This window comes from Pseudophryne corroboree, chromosome 7, assembly GCF_028390025.1.
Source record: "Pseudophryne corroboree isolate aPseCor3 chromosome 7, aPseCor3.hap2, whole genome shotgun sequence".
In the NCBI taxonomy this organism is placed as follows: domain Eukaryota; kingdom Metazoa; phylum Chordata; class Amphibia; order Anura; family Myobatrachidae; genus Pseudophryne; species Pseudophryne corroboree.
Window position 1 is genome coordinate 265,432,446 of NC_086450.1, and position 18,070 is coordinate 265,450,515.

Consider the following 18,070-nt stretch of genomic DNA (forward strand, 5'->3'; position numbering starts at 1 on the left):
ACCCCTCACCAAGACAGTGCACAACAAAAAAATTGGAAAATGAGACTTAACTAGCGCTTCTAGTCACTCTGCTGATCCTTGTATTCCATGGACTTCCATCAATCTCAGGTGTGTGCCATATATAAACAAGGATAAAGGTGTGTATAGTGAAATACCGTTTTAATAGTACACATAAACACACAAATAATTGATAAAAACAGATATTAAAAGATGATCAGATTTTGCACAAATCCCTTTAAGCAGCAAACAAGACAGCTAATTACCAGATCATTAAGAACTGTGGCCAAACAGTTCTTAAAACGATGGAAGTTTGTATTGGGGATTTCCGGATAGTCCCACAGCAAACCACTGGATCTTACTGGATACTGGTTCTTAGTCCTGTCCTCAGGCTGTAAGGGTATCACCAACGTGTTTCCACACCGTACTGGGGTCTTTCTCAAGGTATAGAGTCTGAATTCAGACTCTATACCTTGAGAAAGACCCCAGCACGGGGTGGAAACGCATAAGATCCAGTGGTTTGCAAAATCTGATCATCTTTTAATATCTGTTTTTATCAATTATTTGTGTGTTTATGTGTACTATTAAAACTGTATTTCACTATACACACCTTTATCCTTGTTTATATATCCATGCTCTTCTGCTCCTCCTACTGAGATCAAGGTGGACACGCTCGGGCTCGGCCCCGCAGTGAGTTTCAGGGACTTCCCCCGTAGCTGCTGCTCTCTCACACTGTCATGTAAGCACCCCCCCTCCCTCTCCTTCCCTGTGCTGCTGGCGCTGCTGCCTTTCATGTGACAGGTGCAGTGGCAGCCGACACTTGCAGCAACAGCAGCAGAGTAGCCTCCCTGCTTTACAGATTCTGCTGAGCGATTAGCACCGGGCCTGCCTGGAGGTATGTTTGGGTAATTATCTTGCAGTAGGATGAACCTTAAGCCTACTAGGTATAGATCAGATGGTATTGCATGTTGCTGCAAAATGCTGTGGTATCCCATTTGGTTCAGGTTGTCAGTCACTGTGCAAATCATGGATGCTTGCGATATCGCCTGTTGGACCTACATGCAGGTCTGATGGAGAATGTCGCTGTCGACGCACGGGAGCGCGCATAGTCAGCGACTTAGTGCATAGACACTGGACGATATTGTGAACAATCTGTCCAAATCGTGCACATCGTACACAATATCGCCTAGTGTGTACGCACCTTTAGAAAAGCAAGGAAGCGGCAACTTTTATAAGCAGCTGCTTAGTAAATAAACCCTACACACTAAGGAACCATGCTTTCACCTACTTAGTGGCATGCAAAACCTCTGTGCAATGAACCAAAGATTTACAATTTTGATTACGCAATCCACAAGACCACTTGCCTCTCACCATCTCACTGCTGTAGTGTTTCATTTACTTTTTAGTGGCAGGGAGAGGGATGGACCTGATGTGTCTTTTTGTTTTTATTGTTCATTTTGGGTATTGGCAAATTATTTTTTGTCAATACAACTTTCCTTGGCAGAGAAGAAAACAGATTTGATTTTAGATTATTAGTCACTTTTTTGGCTTATACTTAACAAACTGGGGACTTTTATTTCACAAGCAACAGGGATCGTCAATTCACAAATAGACCATTATGTTATGGGATATTTACATGTTTAGCTCATTTGTACATAATAAATGCTATTTTTTATTTTTGTTACAGGTCATTTGATGGCGTATGTTTCTGCCCAGCAGTGCTTAAAGTGGTTCTGGAGAGGTGCTGGAGCTCACCTCCCCCCACCCCTAAAGGCACTGTGTGCGCCGTAGGAGCGTGACACAAAAAAGGGGTGTGGTCTCAAACCAGAAAGGGGCGTGGTCACCCAACATGACCATAGCCGTGGCACCCCTTATACAATGCCCTCAGTAGTAGTGCCCCTTATGCAATGCCCACTGTAGTGGTAGTGCCCACAGTTGTAGTGCCCCTTATGTAAAGCCTATTGTATTGGTGCCCCTTATACAGTGCCCCCAGTAGTAGTGCCTCTTATGAGTGATGCCCCTTATTAAGTGCCCCCTATGCAATGCCCTCATTAGTAATGCTCCCAGTAGATATGCCCCCAGTGGTAATGCCCCATGTAGTATTGGCCCCAGTAGTAATGCCCCCAGTACAGATGCCCTCAGTAGAAGCTGGCCCGAGTACAGATGCCTCCTGTAGTTATGCCCCCAGTAGAGATATCCTCTGTAGTTATGCCCCCAGTACAGATGTCCCCTGTAGAGCTGCCCTCAGTACAGATGTCCCCAGTACAGATGCCCCCTGTACTTATGCCCCCAGAACAAATGCCACCAGTAGAAGCTGCCCCAGTACAGTTGCCCCCCGTAGTTATGCCCCCAGTACATATGCCACTAGTAGAAGCTGCCCCCTAGTAGAAGCTGCCCCCAGTACAGTTGCCCCCTGTAGTTATGCCCCCCAGTACAGATGCCCCCAGTACAGTGGCCCCCTGTAGTTATGCCCCCAGTAGAAGCTGCCCCTAGTACAGATGCCTCCTATAGTTTGCCCCCAGTAGAGATACCACCTGTAGTTTGCCCCCAGTACAACTGTCCCCTGTAGAACTGCCCTTAGTACAGATGCCCCCGGTACAGATGCCCCCTATAGTTATGCCCCCAGTACAAATGCCTCCTGTAGTCTTCCCCCAATAGAAGTTGCCCCCTGTAGTTATGCCCCAGTATAGATCCCCCCAGTAGAAGCTGCCCCCAGTACAGTTGCTCCCCTGTAGTTATGTCCCCAGTAGTGATGCCCCCAGTAGAAGCTGCCCCCTAGTAGAAGCTGCCCCCTGTAGTTATGCCCCCAGTACAGATGCCCCCAGTAGAAGCTGTTCCTAGTATAAAGTGCCCCCTGTAGTTATACCCCCTTATAGATGCCCCCAGTAAAAGCTGCCCCCTAGTAGCGCCGCTTCACACACACAAAAAAAACCACACAATACTTACCAGCCCCACTCCTGTTTCCGGACCGCTGACCTCCGCCTGGCTGCCCACTCCTCGGATCTATGGGAGAGACGTCATGAGGTCTCTCCCATAGCGCCGCACACAGCCGGAAGACGGAGCTCAGGAGTGAGCTCCGGCTGCCGCTGAGGAGAAGGCTCCGGTGCCCGCTGGTAACACAACCTCAGCGGCCACCCGGCATCCCCATGCCGCTCCGGGCTCACATTCTGGGTTAGGTGTTCCGGAGGAGGTGGAACTGCGTTCTGTCTCCAATTGGAACTGACGGAACGCAGTTACGCCCAGTTCCGGCTCACTTTATCCTCGGCAGCCGAGTAAACTGTTTGTAGTAATTCAGTTTGAATGATTTTTGTTTCTGTAATCAGACATATTTTCAGGGGCAAATGCAGGATTCCTAGAGCGGGATTTCCAACTGCAATCCGCAATCTTCCACTCTGCAGAATACTGAGGGTCATTCCAACCCGATCGCTTGCTGCAGTTTATCGCAGCGCAGCGATCAGGTCGGAACTTCGCATGCCGGACGGCCGAAGGCCGTTGTTCCCTAGCGATCGCCTCTGCCTGATTGACAGGCACAGGCGGTCGCTGGGTGGAAGGGGGTGGCACGGCGGCGTTTGGACGCCATTATGGGGGCGCGGTCCGGCGCCCCCATACGTCACACGCAGCCGCTGCGACCAGGGGCAGCGACGACCATCTCCCGGCCAGCCGCAGGAGCTGCGCTGGCCGGGAGTTACTCCACAAGTACAAAAGCATAGTCGCTGTGCGATGCTTTTGTACTTATGCGGGGGCTGGACTGACATGCGGGGCGGACTAGCCCTGTGCTGGGCGTCCCCCCGCATGTCAGAGAAGATGATCAGCTACGAACAACTCGGAATGATCCCCATTGTGCAGGAGTCTGAGGGAGTAGTAGAAGAACCTAGGGGGTAATTCAGACCTGATCGCTGTTGTGTGTTTTCACACAGCAGGCGATCAGACACAAACTGCAGATGCACCGCAATGTGCAGACACGACGTGTGGGTACAAAGCAGATCGCTGCTCAGCGAAGGATCCATTCGCACGGGCGGTCGCAAGGAGATTGGCAAGAAGGAGGCATTTGTGGGTGACAACTGACCGTTTTAAGGGAGTGCTTGGGAAAACGCAGGCATGTCCATGCGTTTGCAGGGAGGGTTCCTGACGTCAATTCCGTTTCCAGGCAGCCTAATGTGATCGCAGCAGCTGAGTAAGTCCTGGGCTGCACAGAGACTGCACAAAATCTGTTTGTACAGCTCTGCTACACATGCGTTCACACACTTGCACAGCGAAAATACACTCCCCCTGTAGGTGGCGACTATCCATTCGCAGGGCTGCCAAAATCGCTGCCCAGCGATCAGTTCTGAATTACCTCCTTAGTACCTACCCTGAACATATATGTACCCTTCGGTGTTTTATACACTGGATAGTGTATGGAGTACTGTTTTAATAATTAACACTATAGATTGTGTATAGTATAAGCTGTATTAAACATATTCAACTAATATAAATAACATAAGTGGTCAGCAAACGGTTAAACATCCCATAATGAATAAATACACACTTATAATAGAACCAGTAGGAGACAGAACTGCACTTTCCAAGCACACTCTCTTACCTCATGGTAAGGCTCATGTCTCTACTTCCTGGCAGCTACTACTTGGTCCAGGGCACTGATTGAGTGCTCAGATCCACACACACAGCGAACTTGGTAGAAGAAGCTGCTACACTGGGCATGTGCAACAGCTCCACTCTGTCCCTCAAACTGCATGTTGTGGCAGCAGCTAAAGTAAGCGCAGTGGCAGAACTGGTGAGTGGTGGGCCCAGGTGCAACAAAATGCTAATCTCCAAATTAGGAACTCTTTGCATGCTTCCAGAAGCCGGTATAAATAAACTGGAAGGCGCCAAGGTGATTAGTTAATGTACAGCAGCTGCACTGAAATCCCTGACCGAGCCGGCTGATGGCTCATTGGTTGCCAGGGAAGAAGCTGTGTGGGTGGGGCCAAGGGTCTCTCACTAGGGAAGCCCCAATGGGAGTCCTGGCTCATGACGCGCCTGCACACTGCAGTGCGTCAAAGTTTGGCAGTTACTGGCATGGGGGAAATACAAAACCCTGTACACATTAGCAAACTTGCAAAAAGAAACGTTTTTTCTGCACCAGATTATAACTGTTTATTTTAAGGGAACATTGAACTTAATACAGGTTGAGTATCCCATATCCAAATATTCCGAAATACGGAATATTCCGAAATACGGACTTTTTTGAGTGAGAGTGAGATAGTGAAACCTTTGTTTTTTGATGGCTCAATGTATACAAACTTTGTTTAATACACAAAGTTATTAAAAATATTGTATTAAATGAGCTTCAGGCTGTGTGTATAAGGTGTATATGAAACATAAATGAATTGTGTGAATGTACACACACTTTGTTTAATGCACAAAGTTATAAAAAATATTGGCTAAAATTACCTTCAGGCTGTATGTATAAGGTGTGTATGTAACATAAATGCATTCTGTGCTTAGACTTAGGTCCCATCACCATGATATCTCATTATGGTATGCAATTATTCCAAAATACGGAAAAATCCGATATCCAAAATACCTCTGGTCCCAAGCATTTTGGATAAGGGATACTCAACCTGTAATCGGAACAATTAAATCTCCATTTTTAGTAGTACTGTCCGTATTGGGTGCCACCCTCCAATACAGAAATATATAAGATCAATGAAGAAGAAAAAGGAATTGGATTCAAGTGGGTGCACTCTGTCCCCTGGGTTTGTTCATTTTTAAAAAATACACTTTATTAATTTCAATTTAAAAAACAGGTATAGACACAAATACTCAATTTGACAGCCTGTGCGGCTTATAACTTTTATTATGCTATGTTGTACCAACAATAAGTAAGATTTGCGCAAAGTAAAGAGTTTTAGAAAGAAAATGTTAATCTTTAATCACTATTCTTAAATTTCTTTCACAACCTTTTCTTTCTAAAACTCTTTATTTCGCTCAGATCTTACTTATTGTTGGTACAAAATAGCATAATAAAAGTTATAAGCCGCACAGGCTGTCAAATTGAGTATTTGTGTATATACCTGTTTTTAAATTGAAATTAATAAAGTGTATTTTTTAAAAATGAACAAACTCAGGGGACAGAGTGCACCCACTTGAATCCAGTTCCTTTTCCTTCTTCATTGATCTAACATTAGCAAACTTAACATAGCAGTAATGGACATATAAATCATATTGAGGAAAGCATACAAGGACAGCGACTGTCCTTAGAACTAAAGCCCAGTACCAGCCAATCAGCTCCTAACTGCCATGTTACAGGCTGCATTTGAAAAATGACAGTTGGAAGCTGATTGATTGGTACTTTATCACCGCGCAATTTATCACTATATAATACTTGATAAATCTGGGCTGTCTGGCTAACAAGGAAAATAAAATAAGACGAGGAAAAAGGTGACAAACATGAGCTTCTGAATTCAATAAACACAGACGCAAAACAAATGACCATAGCGGGACATAGTAAAGGTGGTCTGGCACAACAATGTATATAAGGCAGAGGAAAATGTTTTGTGTACAATACACACACACACACACACACACACACACACACACACACACACACACACACACACTACATACACGGTGGGACAGTACCAGGTGACAACTACTCCCTCATAAATATCATACAGGCTATAACTGAACTCGCACAGCAATACAGTAAGTGATTAACATAACACCATAGATTGAAAAGCCGAAATTAGGCCATAAAGGCAATAACCAAAAGGTGCACCACAACCAAAAGGAGAAAATTCATATGGGATCACCACAAGAAGACCACACATATTGCAACAATATCCTGGCCAAATATATGTAGACATAAATGAGAGGGAGAGAGAGAGAGAGAGAGAGAGACAGACATAAGAGAGGGAGAGAGAGAGAGAGACACAGACATGAGAGAGAGAGACAGACGCGAGAGACAGATATCGAACACATATGAGATATACAGTAAATTCGAAATTAGGCCATAAAAGCGATAATGAAAAGGTGCACCACAGCCAAGTGGTGAATATACGTATGGGTAATGAAACAGCTCGGATCACCACAAGAAGACCACACATATTGCAACAATATCCTGGCCAAATATATATAGACAGACATGAGAGAGACAGACACTCCTTGCTGGCTTCGGTGGTAGGCTCCTCCCTGCTGCAGCAGTGCAGACAGCTCCTGTCTGTCCCTCCTACCAGCATTCACTGTGGCTGGCCTAAAGAGGGAGGGAGAGAGACAGTGGAGCCAACATACATGAGGACCGATTACACCGCCGTGGCTCATGATTCACCCTTCCTCCTCCCTTCCTCGTAACTGCATCTCTGCTCCTCTCTTTCAGCGGCCAGTTATGGCATGCAGTATATAATGAGTCAGTCTGACTCATTATAATGCCGCTGGCTGTGGGCCCCTTGATGCATCAGCGGTGGTTCTGCTAATGAGTAATCGTATTGTGGTTATACTTTGAGCTGCTGGCCAACCATAAACCCTTCCGGTGTTTGCCTATGACTTTACCTTAGATTGTTTTTATTTCATTTCAATGATCACTTGTATTCTTCTCTATAAATTGTTAGAGATGTTTGGCTGGCACTTTTCATGTTTTGGTTATAATTCCACTTTCGGGTTTTGGTTTGGTTTTGCCAAAACCACCCTTTCGTGTTTTGGTTTTGGGTTTGGTTTTGGATCTGGATGATTTTTTGGGGGGAAAAACATAAAAACAGCTAAAATCACATAATTTGGGGGTAATTTTGATCCTACGGTATTATTAACCTCAATAACATTAATTTCCACTCTTTTCCTGTCTATTCTGAACACCTCACACCACACAATATTGTTTTTAGGCCAAAACGTTTCACCGAGGTGGCTGTATGACTAAGCTAAGCGACACAAGTGTGCGGCACAAACACCTGGCCCATCTAGGAGTGGCACTGCAGTGGCAGACAGGATGGCACTTAAAAAAACTAGTCCCCAAACAGCAAATGATGCAAAGAAGAAATAGAGGTGCAAGATGGAATTGTCCTTGGGACCTCCCATCAACCCTTATGTTGTATAAACAGGACATGCACACTTTAACAAACCAATCATTTCAGCGACAGGGTCTGCCACACGACTGTGGCTGAAATGACTGGTTTGTTTGGGCCTCCACCAAAAAAGAAGCAATTAATCTCTCCTTTCACAATCTGGCTCTACAGAGGCAAGATGTCGACCTCATCCTCACCCTCCGATTCCTCACCCCTTTCACTGTGTACATCCTCTTCTTCACAGAGTATTAATTCGTCCCCACCGGAATCCACCATCACAGGTCCCTGTGTACTTTCTGGAGACAATTGCTGATATAGGTCTTCCCGGAGGAATTTATAATTCATTTTGATGAACATCATCTTCTCCTCATTTAGTGGAAGTAACCTCCTACGCCGATCGCTGTCAAGGTTACCGGCTGCACTAAACACTCTTTCGGAGTACACACTGGAGGTGGGGCAACTTAGGTAAAATAAAGCCAGTTTGTGCAAGGGCATCCAAATTGCCTCTTTTTCCTGCCAGTATACATACGGACTGCCTGACACGCCTACTTGGATGCTGTCACTCATATAATACTCCACCATTCTTTCAATGGTGACAGAATCATATGCAGTGACAGTAGACATGTTAGTAATTGTTAGCAGGTCCTTCATTCCGGACCAGATGTCAGCTTTCGCTCCTGACTTCCCTGCATCACCACCAGTGGATGGGCTAGGAAATCTTATACTTTTCCATGCAGCCCCAGTGATGGGAGAAATTGAAGGACGAGCTGCTGATGGGTCACGTTCCGCTTGAGTTGACAATTTACTCACCAGCTGGTCTTTGCACCTCTGCACACTTGTGTCTGCCGGAAAGAGAGATTCAATGTAGGCTTTAAACCTAGGATCGAGCATGGTGGCCAAAATGTAGAGCTCTGATTTCAACCGATCGACCACCCTTGAATCCTGGCAAAGCAAATGAAGGGCTCCATCCACAAGTCCCACATACTTTGCAGAATCGCTCCGTCTTAGCTCCTCCTTCAATTTCTCCAGCTGCTTCTGCAAAAGCCTGATGAGGGGAATGAGCGGACTCAAGCTGGCAGTGTCTGAACTGACTTCACGTGTGGCAAGTTCGAAGGGTTAGAGAACCTTGCACTGCACTTGAGTCAGGTGCATTACCCCTCCTTTGCCTATATCGCAGGTGGATGCATAGGCTTGAATGGCCTTTTGCTGCTCCTCCATCCTCTGAAGCATATAGAGTGTTGAATTCCACCTCGTTACCACCTCTTGCTTCAGTTGATTGCAGTGCAGGTTCAGGCGTGTTTGCTTGCGCTCCAGTCTTCGGCACGCAGTGGCTGAATGTCGAAAGTGGCCCACAATTTTTCGGGGCCACCGACAGCATCTCCAGCACACCAGTCATTTTAAAGAAAATTCTGCACCACCAAATTGATTATATGTGCAAAACATGGGACGTGCTGGAATTTGCCCAGATGTAATGCATGCACAATATTGTTGGCGTTGTCCGATACCACAAATCCCCAGGAGAGTCCAATTGGGGTAAGCCATTCTGCAATGATGTTCCTCAGTTTCCGTAAGAGGTTGTCAGCTGTGTGCCTGCAAAGCGGTGATACATAGCATAGCCTGCCTAGGAACGAGTTGGCATTTGCGAGATGCTGCTACTGGTGCCGCTGCTGTTGTTGCTGCGGTAGGCCATACATCTACCCAGTGGGCTGTTACAGCCATATAGTCCTAAGTCTGCCCTGTTCCACTTGTCCACATGTCCGTGGTTAAGTGGACACTGGATACAACCGCATTTTGTAGGACACTGGTGACTCTTTTTCTGATGTCTGTGTACATTCTCGGTATCGCCTGCCTAGAGAAGTGGAACCTAGATGGGATTTGATACCGGGGACACAGTACCTCAAACAGTTCTCTAAGTCCCACTGAACTAATGGCGGATACCGTACGCACGTCTAACACCAACATATCTGTCAAGGCCTCAGTTATCCGCTTTGCAAAAGGATGACTGCTGTCATATTTCATCTTTCTCACAAAGGACTGTTGGACAGTCAATTGCTTACTGGAAGTAGTACAAGTGATCTTCCGACTTCCCTTCTGGGATGACGATCGACTCCCAGTAGCAACAATAGCAGTGGCAGCAACAGGATGCGTACCACTCAAGGATCCTCCGGAGGAATCCCGGTTAGGAGAGGACTCCTCAGTCTTGACAGTGACATGGCCTGCAGAACTACTGACGTTCCTGACTGAGGAGGAAGTTGACGTTGAGGGAGTTTGTGGCGTGGCTTGCAGGAGCTTGGGTAGAGTAGGAAGAAAGGATTAAGGTGTCAGTGGACTGCTTACGCTCTTACCCAAAGTTTCACAACTTGACAATGACTTCTGATGAATGCGCAGCAGGTGACGTATAACGGAGGATGTTCCTAGGTGGTTAACATCCTTACCCCTACTTATTACAAATTGACAGAGGCAACAGATGGCTTGACACCTGTTGTCCGGATTTTGTGGAGAAATAATTCCACACCGAAGAGGTGGCTTTTTTGGTAGTTTGCCCAGGCATCACAATGGGCTTCTTCATCCTACGGACAACTGGTGTCATCCCCGGTGCCTGACTTAAACAAACCACATCACCATCAGAATCCTCATCGTCAACTTCCTCCTCAGCGCCAACAACACCCATATCCTCATCCTGGTGTACTTCATCAGTGACATTTTCAATTTCAATATCAGGAACTGGACTGTAGGTGCTCCTTCCAGCACTTGCAAGGGGCGTGCAAATGGTGGAAGGAGCCACCTCTTCCCGTCCAGTGTTGGGAAGGTCAGGTATCGCAACCGCCGACACACTGGGAATCTCCTTGGGGATTTGTGATACCATCTCAGAACACACAGTTCTTTTCTGTGCTCTCTTTCCAGCTTAACTGTTTGAATTTTTCTAGCGGGAGGATGAGGGCTTCCATCGTCATGTGAAGCTGAACCACTAGTCATGAACCAGAGCCTCAGCCATTCCTTGCCACTCCGTGTTGTAAATGGTATATTGGCAAGTTTACGTTTCTCCTTAGACCATTAAAATTTCTTTTTTTACTGGACTTTGGCTTTTTGGATTTTACATGCCCTCTACTATCACATTGGTCATCGCCCTTGGCAGACGACGTTGATGGCATTTCATCGTCTATGTCATGGCTAGTGGCAGCAGCTTCAACAGTAGGAGGAAGTGGTTCTTGATCTTTCCCTATTTTATCCTACAAATTTTTGTTCTCCATTATGTTTCTGGAGTTCTATAACACAATATGCGGCACAGGAATGACTGATGGCCTGGACACTACCACTGGTCTGATGCATCACAACACAGCTGTGAGGGACTTGTTGTTTTATTATTATTATTATTATTATTATTATTATACGGCAGCAGTGGACATATAGCAGCAGCGTATACCACTCTGACTGCCTGGTCACTGGAATGACTGATTGCCAGGACACTACCACTGGTCTGATGCAGCACAACACAGCAACACTGTGAGGGACTTGTTGTTGTTGTTATTATTATAGTACTGTAGCAGTGGACATATAGCAGCAGCGTATACCACTGTGACTGCCTGGTCACTGGAATGACTGATGGCCAGGATACTACCACTGGTCTGATGCAGGACAACACAGCACCACTGAAAGGGACTTATACAGCTACACTGGATATATGACAGCAGAGGACACCACCACTGTGACTGGTCACTGGACTGATGCTGCACAAGACACTTTCCCCGGTCTAATGCAGGACAACACAGCACCACTGAAAGGGACTTATACAGCTACACTGGATATATGGCAGCAGAGAACACCACCACTGTGACTGGTCACTGGACAGATGCTGCACAAGACACTACCCCTGGTCTAATGCAGGACAACACAGCACCACTGAAAGGGACTTATACAGCTACACTGGATATATGGCAGCAGAGAACACCACCGCTGTGACTGGTCACTGGACAGATGCTGCACAAGACACTACCCCTGGTCTAATGCAGGACAACACAGCACCACTGAAAGGGACTTATACAGCTACACTGGATATATGGCAGCAGAGAACACCACCACTGTGACTGGTCACTGGACAGATGCTGCACAAGACACTACCCCTGGTCTAATGCAGGACAACACAGCACCACTGAAAGGGACTTATACAGCTACACTGGATATATGACAGCAGAGGACACCACCACTGTGACTGGTCACTGGACTGATGCTGCACAAGACACTTCCCCTGGTCTAATGCAGGACAACACAGCACCACTGAAAGGGACTTATACAGCTACACTGGATATATGGCAGCAGAGAACACCACCACTGTGACTGGTCACTGGACTGATGCTGCACAAGACACTTCCCTGGTCTAATGCAGGACAACACAGCACCACTAAAAGGGACTTATACAGCTGCACTGGATATATGGCAGCAGAGGACACCCCTGGTCTAATGCTGGACAATACAGCACCACTAAAAGGGACTTATACAGCTACACTGGATATATGGCAGCTTCTGTCTGATTGACAGGCAGAGGCGGTCACTGGGTGGGCCGGCGGCGTTTGCCCACCATTTAGGAGGCACGGTCCGGACAACACCGGCGTGCCCAGACTTTTGGTGGGGTGGGCCACAGCGGCTGCGTGACATCACACACAACCGCTGCGACTCGGGCAACGACGAGTAGCTCCCTGCCAGCGCACAGGAGCTGCGCTGGCTGGGAGCTACTCTTCAAGTACAAAAGCATCGCCGCTGTGCGATACTTTTGTACTTGTGGGACGGACTAGCCCTGTGCTGGGCGTCCCCCCGAATGTCAAGGAAGCTGATCGTAGATGTGCTAAATTTAGCACATCTACGATCAGGTCTGAATCACCCCCACAGTCTCTATTTAATTTTGGATGGGAAGGTACCAGGGCATCCGGAAAGTATCCACAGCGCTTCACTTTTTCCACATTTCTCTTACGTCCTAGAGGATGCTGGGGACTCCGTAAGGACCATGGGGATAGACGGGCTCCGCAGGAGACATGGGCACTTTAAGAAAGACTTTAGGTATGGGTGTGCACTGGCTCCTCCCTCTATGCCCCTCCTCCAGACCTCAGTTTGATACTGTGCCCAGAGGAGACTGGGTGCATTACAGGGAGCTCTCCCGAGTTTCCTCTCAGAAAGTATTTTAGTTAGGTTTTTTATTTTCAGGGAGCCTGCTGGCAACAGACTCCCTGTGTCGAGGGACTGAGGAGAGAGAAACAGACCTACTTCTGTGAGTTTGAAGGCTCTGTTTCTTAGGCTACTGGACACCATGAGCTCCAGAGGGATTGGTACGCAGGTCTCACCCTCGCCGTCCGTCCCAGAGCCGCGCCGCCGTCCTCCTCGCAGAGCCGGAAGATAGAAGCCGGGTGAGTATGAGAAGAAAAGAAGACTTCAGAGGCGGCAGAAGACTTCTTGATCTTCACAGAGGTAACGCACAGCAGTAAAGCTGTGCGCCATTGCTCCCATACACCTCACACACGACAGTCACTGTAAGGGTGCAGGGCGCAGGGGGGGCGCCCTGGGCAGCATGTAAACCTCTCCTTTTGGCAAAAATACATATATACATGTACAGCTGGGCACTGTACATGTATATAAAGAGCCCCCGCCAGTTTTTTAAGATTTTTGAGCGGGACAGAAGCCCGCCGCCGAGGGGGCGGGGCTTCTGCCTCAGCACTCACCAGCGCCATTTTCTCCACAGCACAGTGCTGAGAGGAAGCTCCCCGGACTCTCCCCTGCTTACTCACGGTGACAGAGGGTTTTCAAGAGGGGGGGGCACATACAGATGTGTCCACTTACATCTTTGCTAATTTGCTAAATTTGGCACAACATGCAAAACATGGCTAAGGTGTTTTGCATGAGTAACGAGTGGATGGATTTTTAAATGTATGTTTGCCATAATAGAATATGTATAAAGTAACATATTAAAGAAGCAAGTTAAGAAAAATCACAAGGCATGGCTAATTGTCTGAGTCTATAGTGTGTTAAACCAAGCCATACATGGCCGGATATAGCAAAGATGTATGTGGACACATCTGTAATTGGCGCATATACATATAAAAGGCGCTACTGGGTAAACATTTTGTGTTTCTTCCTGGGTCATATAGCGCTGGGTGTGTGCTGACATACTCTCTCTCTCTCTTTATCTCCAAAGGGCCTAGTGGCGAAACTGTCTTCAGATAAGAGTTTCCCTGTGTGTGTGGTGTGTCGGTACGCCTGTGTCGACATGTCTGAGGTAGAAGGCTCGCCTAGGGAGGAGGGGGAGCGTATGAATGTGAGGTCTCCGTCGGCAGCGCCGACACCTGACTGGATAAATATGTGGAATGTTTTAAGTGCTAATGTAAATTTATTACACAAAAGATTAGACAAAGCTGAAGCTAGGGAACAGTCAGGGAGTCAACCCATGTCTGTCCCTATGTCGCCGGGACCTTCGGGGTCTCAAAGCGCCCAATATCCCAAATAGGAGACACAGATACCGACACGGATTCTGACTCGAGTGTCGACTACGATGATGCAAAGTTACAGCCAAAAGTGGCTAAATGTATTCGTTATATGATTATTGCAATAAAAGAGGTTTTGCATATCACAGAGGAACCCCCTGTCCCTGACACGAGGGTACACATGTATAAGGGAAAGAAACCTGAGGTAACTTTTCCCTCCTCACATGAGTTGAACGAATTATGTGAAAAAGCTTGGGAATCTCCAGACAAAAAACTGCAGATTCCCAAAAGGATTCTTATGGCGTATCCTTTCCCGCCAACGGACAGGATACGGTGGGAATCCTCCCCTAGGGTAGACAAAGCATTGACACGCTTATCAAAAAAGATAGTGCTGCCATCCCAAGATATGGCTACCCTCAAGGATCCTGCTGACCGCAAGCAGGAGGTCACCTTGAAGTCCATTTACACACATTCTGGTACGTTACTCAGACCGGCAATTGCGTCGGCCTGGGTTTGTAGCGCTGTAGCAGCATGGACAGATTCCTTATCAGCGGAAATGGAGACCCTAGATAAGGATACCATTTTATTGACCCTAGGGCATATAAAAGATGCTGTCTTATATATGAGAAATGCTCAAAGAGACATTAGTCTACTGGGTTCCAGAATAAACGCTATGTCTATTTCTGCTAGGCGAGTCTTATGGACCCGGCAGTGGACAGGTGATGCAGAATCAAAGAGGCATATGGAGGTTTTGCCTTACAAGGGTGAGAAATTGTTTGGGGAAGGTCTCTCGGACCTCATCTCCACAGCTACGGCAGGTAAATCAAATTTTTTGCCTTATGTTCCCTCACAGCCTAAGAAAGCGCCACATTATCAAATGCAGTCCTTTCGGTCAAATAAAAGCAAAAGAGTACGTGGATTGTCCTTTCTTGCCAGAGGTAAGGGCAGAGGAAAAAAGCTGCACAACACAGCTAGTTCCCAGGAACAGAAGTCCTCCCCGGCCTCTGCAAAATCTACCGCATGATGCTGGGGCTCCGCTGAGGGTGTCCGCCCCAGTGGGGGCACGTCTTCGACTTTTCAGCCACATCTGGGTTCACTCACAGGTGGATCCCTGGGCAATGGAAATTGTTTCTCAGGGATACAAGCTGGAATTCGAAGAGGTGCTCATCTTGGGCGGCTGCCCGAGGGGTCTCGTCCCTACAACTGTGCCGAGCTGCTACTTGGTCGGGTTAATACACCTTTGCTAAGTTCTGTAAGTTTGATACCCTGGCTGTGGAGGACCTCCTGTTTGCTCAATCGGTGCTGCAGAGTCATCCGCACTCTCCCGCCCGTTTGGGAGCTTTGGTATAATCCCCATGGTCCTTACGGCGTCCCCAGCATCCTCTAGGACGTAAGAGAAAATAAGATTTTAAACCTACCGGTAAATCTTTTTCTCGTAGTCCGTAGAGGATGCTGGGCGCCCGTCCCAAGTGCGGACTACTTCTGCAAAACTTGTATATAGTTTTGCTTACATAAGGGTTATGTTATGGTTTCATCAGTTTTGGACTGATGCCACGTTGTTTTTTCATACTGTTAACTGGTTAGTTTATCACAAATTATACGGTGTGATTGGTGTGGCTGGTAGGAATCTTGCCCTTGGATTAACAAAAATTCTTTCCTCGTACTGTCCGTCTCCTCTGGGCAGTTTCTCTAACTGAGGTCTGGAGGAGGGGCATAGAGGGAGGAGCCAGTGCACACCCATACCTAAAGTCTTTCTTAAAGTGCCCATGTCTCCTGCGGAGCCCATCTATCCCCATGGTCCTTACGGAGTCCCCAGCATCCTCTACGGACTACGAGAAAAAGATTTACCGGTAGGTATAAAATCTTATTTTTGTTATGTTACAGCCTTATTCCAAAATGGAATAAATTCATTTTTGTCCTCAAAATTCCACACACAATACCCCATAAAGATAATGTGAAAAATATTTTTGGGAGATTTTTGCAAACTTATTACAAATAAAAAACTAAGAACATGTACATAAGTATTCATAGCTTTTGCTCAATACATTGATGATGCACCTTTGGCAGCAATTACAGCCTCAAGTCTTTTTGAATATGATGCCACAAGCTTAGCACACCTATCTTTGGACAGTTTCACCCATTCCTCTTTACAGCACCTCTCAAGCTCCATCAGGTTGGATGGGAAGCGTTGGTGCATAGCCATTTTCAGATCTCTCCAGAGATGTTCAATCGGATTCAAGTCTGGTCTCTGGCTGGGCCACTCAAGGACATTTACAGAGTTGTCCTGAAGCCACTCCTTTCATATCTTGGCTGTGTGGTTAGGGTCGTTGTCCTGCTGAAAGGTGAACTGTCACCCCAGTCTGAGGTCAAGACTGTTCTGGACAAGGTTTTCATCCAGGATGTTTCTGTACATTGCAGCATTCATCTTTCCCTCTATCCTGACTAGTCTCCCAATTCCTGCCGCTGAAAAACATCCCCATAGCATGATGCTGCCACCACCATGCTTCACTGTAGGGATGGTATTGGCCTGGTGATGAGCGGTGCCCAGTTTCCTCCAAACATGATGGCTGGCATTCACGCCAAAGAGTTCAATCTTTGTCTCATCAGACCGGAGAATTTTGTTTCTGAGAGTCCTTCAGGTGCATTTTGGCAAACTCCAGGCAGGCTGCATGTGCTTTTTTCTAAGGAGTGACTTCTGTCTGGCCACTCTACCATACAGGCCTGATTGATGTATTGCTGCAGAGGTGGTTGTCCTCCTTTCTCCACAGAGGTATGCTGTAGCTCTGACAGAGTGACCTTTGTGTTCTTGGTCACCTCCCTGACTAGGGCCCTTCTCCCCGAACGCTCAGTTTAGACGGCCGGTCAGCTCTAGGAAGAGTCCTGATGATTCCGAACTTTTTCCATTTACGGATGATTGAAGCCACTGTGCTCATTGGGACCTTCAAAGCTGCAGATATTTTTCTGTACCCTTCCCCAGACAATCCTGTCTCGGAGGTCTACAGACAATTCCCTTGACTTCATGCTTGGTTTGTGCTCAGACATGCAGTGTCAAGTGTGGGACCTTATATAGACAGGTGTGTGCCTTTCCAAGTCATGTCCAATCAACTGAATTTACCATTTACCTCATTGATGATCAGTGGAAACAGGATGCACCTAAGCTCAGTTTTGAGCTTCGTAGCAAAAGCTATGAACATGTGATTTTTTATTATTAATGAATTTGCAAAAATCTCCCAAAATTTTTTTGGACATTGTTATTATGGGATGATTTGTGTAGAATTTTGAGGGAAAAAATTTAATTATTCCATTTTGGAATAAGGCTGCAACATAACAAAATGTGGAAAAAGTGAAGCGCCGTGAATTCCGGATGCACTGTATGTATATGTGTGTATATGTATATACACACACACACACACACACACACACACACACACACACACTCACACTCACACACACACAATAATAATAATAACAACAGATGGGAGCACTCACCATTCTTCTATATATGGAATTTTTAATCAGACCATAATGAAAAACAGGGTTTACATCAACGTTTCGGTCCTGGCAGGCTGC

General features: G+C 46.7%; 1 protein-coding gene across 1 annotated transcript in view; it reads left to right on the forward strand.

The window, feature by feature from the left end:
- The window catches only part of CALCRL (calcitonin receptor like receptor), a 743,490-nt gene that overhangs the window by 307,082 nt on the left and 418,338 nt on the right, over positions 1–18,070 (forward strand). The window lies entirely within an intron of this gene.